Source organism: Meleagris gallopavo, chromosome 6, assembly GCF_000146605.3.
Source record: "Meleagris gallopavo isolate NT-WF06-2002-E0010 breed Aviagen turkey brand Nicholas breeding stock chromosome 6, Turkey_5.1, whole genome shotgun sequence".
In the NCBI taxonomy this organism is placed as follows: domain Eukaryota; kingdom Metazoa; phylum Chordata; class Aves; order Galliformes; family Phasianidae; genus Meleagris; species Meleagris gallopavo.
In genome coordinates this window covers 31,283,868-31,293,670 of record NC_015016.2, presented here as the reverse complement: position 1 = coordinate 31,293,670, position 9,803 = coordinate 31,283,868, and the positions used below count along the sequence as shown (strand labels likewise).

General features: G+C 41.5%; 1 long non-coding RNA gene across 1 annotated transcript in view; it reads left to right on the top strand.

The window, feature by feature from the left end:
- The first annotated feature begins 1,399 nt into the window (after positions 1-1,399).
- The window catches only part of LOC116216753, a 35,816-nt gene continuing 27,412 nt past the window's right edge, over positions 1,400-9,803 (top strand). Inside the window, exon 1 of the long non-coding RNA XR_004160139.1 lies at positions 1,400-1,531. This is a non-coding gene — a long non-coding RNA (uncharacterized LOC116216753). The remainder of the gene's footprint in view (positions 1,532-9,803) is intronic.

Here is a 9,803-nt window from a genome sequence, read left to right as displayed (position 1 = left end):
TGCAATTGTTAAAGGCACTTAACCCGCTGGCTGCAGCTGTCTTCTGAGGCAGTATTCTCCCTCCCTGGTCACTCCAGGGGCAGCGGTGCTGGCGGAGGAGAGGCGGCAGAAGTTTGGAGCATGTTGGTTGTGTACTTGGTGAACTTCTGCCATGGAGAGCTGCCAAGGTCAGAGCATGATTGAAGAACCTCCTTCCTCTCCTGAAGTCGCTGTTACTGTATGATATTGTTTTCCACCATAGAAGGTTCTCTTAAAAATGAGGTTGAGATCCCTAAAGAAATTGCTTCAATCAGCAACAGTGCTTAATGACTGTTAATGGGAAGTGGAGATAGGATAGTAAGTGTTACTTTGATTAATAAGAGAACTGCAGAGAATTTAAATTGTGCCACTGATGGATTATTTTCTTCAAGCTTGATAAGCACTTCTCATTTGTTCTTAAATTTGGTCAATACTGTTAAAGACAGCAAAATGAAGTATAATTAATTCTATTACTGCTACTCAGACCCAGTGCTACTGGGAAACAGATTACAATGCAGACAACAATGTTAGGTAACACTTCTGATGGTTTTATCATACACAGACTGGTCAGGGCTGTAAAGCAGAGAACCTTAGAACCATGCTGAGGAGCTGCCCAGCTTGCTGCCTGCCCTGGCACATGCCCATCTCTTTGAATCTACCATGGACACATTTTCAATGAAGGAAATAGCTGATTGTGAGGTACATAGGCAAAACAGAGAGCTCCACTTGGTTCCTCCCTTGGTGTACACATGAATTATCATGGTGCTTTTAAACACACCTATCTTCTTTATGCAATAAATAGGGAAAATTCACTGAGAAATGCAGTTTGCTCAGAGGCCCTCTTGCCACTTCTGAAGTCAGATTTTAGGAAAAGGCTCTCAGCAACTCACTCGTTCTGGTGCCTCGGAATGGATCCAGGCTATGCGCAAAGGAGTTGGGAAAGTCTTCTGGGCTCTCATTAGAGGTGGCTGCAATTAGCACTTAATTTTCCAGACTCTGCCTACTTCAAAGTCTATGCTTCTCCAATTCTGACTGCAGAAAGTCATTGTGTGAGTGATGTTGAATTAATTTGAAATCGGAGCGTGTTGGCTAATAGTATAGTTATAAAATCAATGAAGGTCTAATTCTGTTATTAAAAATGTAAAGCTTATGTATTATGAATAAAGAGTTCATGCTCTTCCACAGATATTCCATAAACATAATTTCTGAAAGTGGGAACACATAAAATGTATTTCAGGCATGAATTTGTGTGCAATGGTCTGATGGAGAGCAAGGATACATTAAAAGACTCTCAGGTTGAAAGGTCATGTTTAAAACTTAGAGGCACAGAACAAAAAGCAGTGACAATTCTCTTCCCTTGAACAGTCTCTGTTTATAGCTCTGCTTGCATTCCACACAGCAAACAGCAATGGAACATCTTTCATTCACTTGACTTGTTTGCAAATCTTTGAGGGTGGCTCACGAGGAATGCGGTGGCCTGGCTGAATCCTCACTCCATTGATACTTTTCTCAGGTAAGCAGGCTAAACACTGACCCTGATAACTCACTGGGGACACCCTTTAATTTCATAGGAAGGGATGTCCAGGATGTCATGGGCCTTGCAAGTGGAGAGATGGCACCCATCCCCTACAGAACAGTAGCAGCAAAGAGCTGATGGTCTTTGTCCTTAGGGCAGCTGCAGAGCTGCTGGACCCAGCGCACAAAATGCGCCTGTGCGTGTTTGGAGGAGAGAAGCCCTGTGTATCACTAATCTTCCTACAGAAGCATTTTTTTTTCTAGGAGAGCCAGCAACTTTTTGAAAGATGGCAGCTGGCTTCTTACATTGCTTCTAGTGCAGCAAAGACAAAGAAACTTTAAATCTTACGTGTTATCTTTGTAGGAATAACAGAGATTTGGAGGCTAAATAAACCTTTCTCTTTCCTCGGTTTCTCTGTTATTCCATTTTAGTGTCTGTCAGCTTGATATGAGCCCTCACATTTGTCTGTGGGTGCGTTCTTTGTTTGTTGCTGCTCTTTTATTATGCAGCATGATGGAAATTCTGCTGGATCAGTTGCTTGCAAAGTTGATTCACAGTGGAAGAAAACGTGGCTCCTATATCCCCCTATCCTCCAGAATTAGGCGGTATATATTTGAAGGATTGTGGTGCCGTAAATGTACTCTTCTGAATATACCTTAATAGTGTCTGGCTTGTCATAAACCAAGGCTTGAGTAATGAAAGAGAGCCCTGAACTCACCAAGAGCCCTGATTAAGAGAGGAGTACAGTTTGTTACGGATACAGGGGTACTTGGCTATCATATAAGTTTATTAAATCCTATAAAATTTCAATTTACACCATAGTAGTCTCTGAAAGATGGAGCACGCAAAGCTGATAAGTATGTCAATTTCTTTTGCGTAGGAATTCTATTGTTGATTGTGTTAAAGCTGCCATTTTCAGAAGCAGAATGATTTCTACCAGAATAATCATTTCCTGTCTCAGTTAAATTCTGTAGAAGTCCATTACAGATTGAAATATAATGAACGTGGTATAAAAGCTAGTAAAATGCCAATATAATGCTATATAATGTTGGGAAGGGGAGTGTAGATATGTACTCTATATACATATATAGACACATTTTAGTCTCTGCTCACTGTAAATATAGCTTTGTGGAAACAGCAACAGTACAGTATGTTTGGGCTTTGTCCTCTAGCAAGGAGGTAAAATTACTAATTTTCAGGTCTTGTTTCTCATAATACTTCTAGTTTTTATGCTCTGTAACAGTTTTCATAATGTTTGCCAAGTCAAGATGCAAAGTCAGGAAGTTTGTTTTCCTCATTGGAGTCCAATCTTCTCTACCTGCATACTTCTGAAAGTTCTCAGTTCGGTGATGCCAATGGTATCCTACTCATGCTTTTGGAGATCTTAATTCATTTCTTCTTAGCATATCAGAAAATACTCAAGACATGCACAAATCTTGGGTTACTGTGACTGGATTACATGCAGTGGAGTTCCATCCTAGGATATGCACTGTAAGCAAGATTATGTTTGTTCCTTTTTTTTTGCCAGGTGGCCAAGCTGACTTTTAGGCTTTCCTGATTGCTTCTTTCTGGCTTCTGCTGTCATCCTATTTTAGCATCACATGCAAGACTTGGCAGGGGTGGCATATTAGTAGTGAGTGAGGTGAGAGGTACCATCCTGAAAATACATAGCCAAGAAATAGGAAAGGAGAGAAGGAGCATTTTTTAAGTAAAATTAAGTTTAAACGAGGGGCATTTTCTGGAGGGCTTTTTTGAACATGGCCAGAGCTGGACTAGGCTTGAATGTCATCAGCAGACCTGGAGGTTATAGTGTTCTTTACTGATGGTGTCTTCAGCAGGGTTCTGGCATCTTTTAGGTAGTGCCAACAATTATGTGGGGGAACACCAGGGCTTTGTGCAATGCCACAAGCATTTCTCAAGGTTTTCATAGAATCACAGAATCGTTTGAGTTGGAAGGGAACCTGAAATGTCATCTAGTCCAACTCCTCTGCAATGAACAGAGACATGTACAGCTAGATCAGATTGCTCAGAGCTCCGTCCAGCCTGACCTTGAGCGTCTCCAGAGACGGGGCATCCATAACCTCTCTGGGCAACCTGTTCCAGTGCCTAATTTGTGCCAGTTTCAGTGCCTCCCAATTCCTGCAAAGATCCAGAGGACAAAAGGTGGTGGTGAGCAGCATGGAAGAAAACTGAAGAGGGAAGGGGGAGTAGAAATCCCTGTCTTTCTGGCTTTGCGTGGTCATTCTTGACTAAATAGATACCTTTCTCCTTCTTGATTTATTGCAGTCTTGACCTTGGTGGCTGTGTGGCACCAGGCCTTGTAACGCATTTAAACTAAGGGTTTAAACTAAAGGTGCAGTAGATTGGCTTCAGGATACATCACATTTTCCAAAAGGCTTTGCATGTCATTTATGCATGATTCATAATGATTATCACTTTTTGTAGAGCCTGAATGCAGTTCCCCACCATTTTGGAGCAGGTTTGAGAATGTTATCACGATTGGCTTGCTAGGTGAAAGGCTTTTCTATTTAGCTTTTAATAGAGCAAAAGTGACTCTAAATTTGTTAATATTCTTTAGGTTATATAGGACAAATTACAGATAAGTGAATAAGTAATGAAATTTGTAATGAGAATTTCTCAAGTATGAAATGTTGGCACAAATTAATTGCGGGATTTTACAGCTATTATAGTTTATATCATAAATGCAAAAATGACTAGGGCTTTTTAATTACAGTAGGAACACACTAAATTTTTATGGAGTGCCATTTTGTTAAAAAGGTACTTTAAGAGCAAATACCATCCGTAACAGTGAGCCCAGATATCTGTACCACATCAAATAAATATGCTATTGCTATAAAATTGTTCCTTAGATACCATAATTGACACAAAGACTAATGAGAGGTCTCTTTTCACACCTTCAGTGTATCGTGTCTTCTCTCTTGGTCATTTTTTGTTTCTTAATTACAGTATGTTTGCAAAAGGCCACAGCAAATTCCTTGGAAAAAATATACAGGGCTTTTCCACTTATCCTTCAAAGCTTCACTGTGAATTGCAAAGCCCCGGTGTCTCGGTAGAAGTTAATATTATTGTGGAGGGGAGGAGGGAGGATGGCTAGATGCTAATTCTTATTAAATATTTGATGTGTAGAGAAATCTAATACAGTGAAAACTTGAAGAAATCTCATTACTTGGTGGAATGCATTACATGCTAAGATAGAGATGACTCAGACTCAAAAAGCTAGCAGGCAGATTTAGCAAGGAAGCACATCTGTAGAAATGTCCTGCTGTTTTTTTCTATTAAAATAAGAAATCTACATCCTCTGCTACTCTGCTTCTCTAGACATTTCTCAGAGTCAAGAGTACATTTTAAAATTTCATTGCACACTCTATTCCTCCTGGTGAAGCTGTGTTAAGCTTCCCCTCCTCTCCTCACCTGGCTGCTCCCAGGGCTGGCTAGAGAGCTGAAGGTTCTGCAAATTCCTCTGCCTGCACCTGGTTCTGAGGTCACTCAGCCTCCCCTGCAGCCAATAAAGATGATCTGTTCCTCTCCTCGAGACTGATTTTTTGCTAAGGCACATGATATCTCTAAGTCCTTTCTCAGTGCTTCCTCCAGCACACACAGTGTCACAGACTGCTTCCTCAGTTAAGGTCTCTAATCCATCACTCACAGTTCCTTAAGGAGATTAATTAATTTAAAAAATGGCCGTGTTTCTAGATATGTTAAATGCCCTCGCTCAAGGACAAGTGCTCATCCTTCCACTTGCACACCTTTCTTGACTGGGCTTATTGGAACATTCGGTTTTACGGCAGGTACTGGACAGTCCCCAAACCTTGCTTGAGAGGAATTGCAAATGAACTGATTTTCAGAGACCTTGCTCATGATTAGCTGGTATCCTTTCCCTGAAGGTGAGCCTTGCTGGCAGCATGCAAATGCTCTGCCATTACTTAGAACTGTAGATTTACAGAATCATTTGAGTTGGAAGGGAAACCTTAAACCTCATCTAGTCCAACTCCCCTGCAATTAATAGGAGCACCGCAGCTAGATCAGAGTTGCTCAGAGCTCCATCCGACCTGACCTCAAGCGTCTTCAGGGATGGGGCATCCACCACCTCACTGGATAACCCATTCCAGTGCCTCACTACCCTTATAAAAAAACTTTTTCCTTATATCCAATTTATATCTCGCCTCTTTTAGTCTGAAGCCATTTCCCCTTGTCCTGTCACAACTGCTAAAGAGTCTGTTCCTTTCTTTCTTATAGCCCCCGTTTAGATACTGACAGGCCACTGTCAGGTCTCCTTGGAGCTTTCTTCTGAACAGCCTGAGTTTTCTCAGCCTGTCTCCTTAGAGGAGATGTTCCATCAAATGCTGAGGGGACGCTAGCTTGGTTTTTAACATCAGTTCTGGACTGGCTGGACAGCATTAAACGTCTCCTTTCTAACTCCATGACTTATTTCTTCATCTGTGGGTTTTTAATGTGACCTACTTTGTGAACTCTTTTCCAAAATTACAGTAAAAGTATAATTGTACAACAGAAGTATTATAAATGCCATGGTATATAAGCTGGATATTGATATGCCTCTCATATCAATAGGAAGGTCCCTCTCATGGCTAGGAGACCACTCATTTGGTGCTTTTAGGGTGCAGACTGGCTGCTGATCTTGTTACTGTTGACTAACATTCCCTTTGCCAAGTCAAGGCTTTGGCCTGATTTTTTTTAAAATCCTCTCTTCTAGACTGAGTAATGCATCACCAAGAAAGCACTAACAGGTCGCACTTCTGCATTGGATGTATCACTGAGTTAGAAGCTGATAGCAACTTAGAAGTTTAACTTAGTAAAAGCAGAGTGACAGAGCGTCTCCTGAGAAAAACTGATGAGCCTCTAATCCCTGATACATGTCAAGTTGGGATTTAATGTACCTTTGTGTGCCTCTGCAGTCTGGAAAGATACACAGTCACACAGGTGACCATGGGTCTACTGGTGCTCTGGCCTGACCAGTTGCACAGGATTACAGCCAGGGTTGTTCCAGCTGACCCCTGTCCTACAGCCTGTTGCTGTGATTTGTACAGGACTCAGCCTCTGCTAATCTCCCCTGTGTTATTTACACAGCACGGAAGGGTAAAATACTGCACATCCCCTCTCTCCTGTCTTATCCAGTCTCCTTCCTGCATTCTTATTTCAAGGTCTGTTGAGAATTTCCCAAACTTGCATATTTTGTGCTTGTGAAAACAAGTCAAGGTTGTTTAAGTTTCACTTCAAAACTCATTTGTCTGAAAGATTTGTCAGAAATATGCCACTGTTTTCATAACTGAATTTCCTAGACTCCTTCCTTTTTTCTCTCTTTGTTCTTGGCTTCTTAATTGCAAAATATAGAGACAACAAAATGACATTAAATATTGTTTATATCCCATTTGAGTGCAAAGATCCACTGAAGCTGCTGGAGGAGTGACCAGTGATCTGGTCCAACTTTGCTGGCAGCAAGAAGGTGGCGTGTGCTTGAGCCAGGTCCTACAAAATGCCTCTCCTCCATTTTTTTTCTGTGATATGAGCAATATGGTATGACAATCTAGTAAGACTCTGGTACAACAGGATTAGGATTAATCTTGCTAACTAATAGCAGAAAAGCTAAATGATAGGAAAAGAGATAAACAAAAAGCCGCTCCAGATTACGATTGTATTTGTACTTATCATTGTCTGAAATACACATATCAGCCAGCTCCTGAAGGGTCTTGCTCCTTTCTGTATTAATACAAGGAAAGAATACATATTCTTGGCAGATTTCATTAAAATAGGAAGAAGAGATGGTTGCTGAAATACTCTCATTGCAAATGAAGGGCTTTATGTTTACACAAAAACCACTCCTGGAAAAAAGTAATTTTGCTAATGAGATATTCCCATATCTCCTGGGGAGTCTTTCATTGCCTAGGCGCTTTTTCACATCCAGCCCAGATCTACAATAAAAAGCACAAATGACAAGCTGGAAGGAGCTTACGGCTCAGCTAGCTTTCCAGCAGCAGAACAGTGCGCACTGCACACTGCATCAGCAGTGATGTACACTGTCAGTGTAACCAGTGGTGTTGTATGAGCAGCTAAGACCAGTGCAGAATGAGGTCATCCATGCAAGTGAGGCAGTGTTAATGAAAGCCCACATTGTGTGTACAGATCTCTGCTTTCATAATTAAGGTAGATATCAGACTTCTTTCTAGTCAGGGGATTCAGTTTAAGCTGGCACGAGCCTTCTAGAAGCTAGAGTGCACAAGTGCGCTCCTACAATGTAGTATGACAGGTGGTCATTTCTTAAAATCTTCTTTTAAATATATCATTCCTAACTCCAGTCTGGCTCAATTTGAACTCTTTGGCTTAGTTTGGAAACACAAACCTTTTAACCTTTAATTTGAGGCATTCAGCCAGGCTTTTCACTGCTCCCTTTCTATGACCAACCTTGCTTGGCCACATTAGAGAAGTCAAGGATGAATTGGGGATGACCACTCAGCTGTGGTGCTCCAAGATGGACTTGGAGTGTATTGGAGAAGCTGACGTTGTTCTGCTGCTGCCTTGCTGAACTGTTCCATGGAGAACTCTCTCAATCCAGCTGCTGGTGCCTTTCACAGGTACCAATTACATTTTTATGTTTTATAACCGTAAGTATACTCTACAGACTTGCACATAATTCCTCTGCTACTTAAGCTGCTTTTCAAAGTCTTTTTCAGCAGGCTTATCTTTGTTTTGCTTGCGCTGATTAAAAGGAGAGATATATTTTTAATAGGGTGAATAGTACAAGAGAGCACGCTTCGCAGAAGAGAAAGAGAAATGCAGTCAACCCTTTCTTATCCAAGCTGAGTAGAAGACATTGAATTAATTCAACTAACCACAGTTTCAAATAATTAATGGCATTTTCAGCATACTGAATACATCAGGGACAATTAGTTTCTTTTGGGCAAAGAAGGTTCTGGAATGATCAAAACTTCGGCTAGAAGTAAGAAAAACAGCTTAGGAGATGTTCTGCAAAAAGCAAAAAGTCTAAAAAAATGGGACATGGAGTTTAAGATTTCTCCAGAAGTATTTCTGAGGCTTGGTGGGCCCCAAATAGGCTGGAGGATATTGAAGAGAGCAGTGCAAAACCCTCTTGGCCAGACCCCATCCTAAAAGTACCAGCAAGAGTGACTTTTTCCACAGAGATCCTGATTTCCTATGAAAATTCTTCCACTTTTCCTTCTTCTAGTGCAGCTTGTTCCTCTCTGTGGGCTTTTTTTTCCCCTCCACAAATAAGCCTTAATTGTTTGTTTTCCCTGTAAACGGAGAAGAGAGCCATATTGCACCATAAAAGCAATGTCATGTGGGTTCCCATCTCATCAGCTCTCCATGACTGCTATGTCATGCCTGGGTAGTTTTCAAGTGCTACTACAACACTGGAATACATTGAATAGAAGTCTTGATGATTTATTGGAGAGAGGTAGGCTTTTTCTATGTAACATCTGTACATATATATCTAATGTGGGCTCTGTGATTTTGGGGTGGTCTTTGCTCATTGCCATGGACAAGAGGAGATCTGGAGTTGGTCATGGCTGTTGAGGAGGATGGAGACTCGATGCATCATTTTAAGAGGGTATAAGAGCACTTTTTGCTCTCACCAGTGGGGAATGTTCACAACAGCTTACCAGGAGACTGCAATGGCCTGTAGAAGTGTGGATGGCTGTGGTGGTAAGAGCAGCTGGCGTGTAGTGATGGACTGTATCAGGGGAAGAAAATCATTGGTTCCAAAATGATAAAGTGGGCTTTAATTGTCCACATCCCAATGCCTAGGGGAGTACTGCCAGGGAAACTAGAGCAGACGGAAATGCTGCTGACATTAGAATAATGCGCTGTGTGCGAAACCGCTGCAGAAACAGTTAAATGGCTCCTTTGCCAAGGCCATGGAGTGAAATGTTACTACACCATGGGGCGGATTAAAATATGCATTTTCTCCTAATTGAGCACAGCAGACTCAGCTGGAGGTCCTGTCAGGAGAAGAAGAATAATTTGTCACAGCAAGAAATGTATAACTTGACAGAGCATCTATTAGGCAGTACAGTAAAAATAAAGTAGGACTTGTGCAGGTTTGCTTTACGCTCCAGACAGCTTGGTACAAGAATCTGAATGCTCTAAGTGAATCTCAGGCTGGTTGGCAGCGGACCATCCTGGTTGTGCAGTGCTCACTGCCCTCGTGACTATCCTTGCATCTTGATGAGGTTAAGAACCTTTCTGGATCATTCCTAGTCAGAAAGGTCCCAAT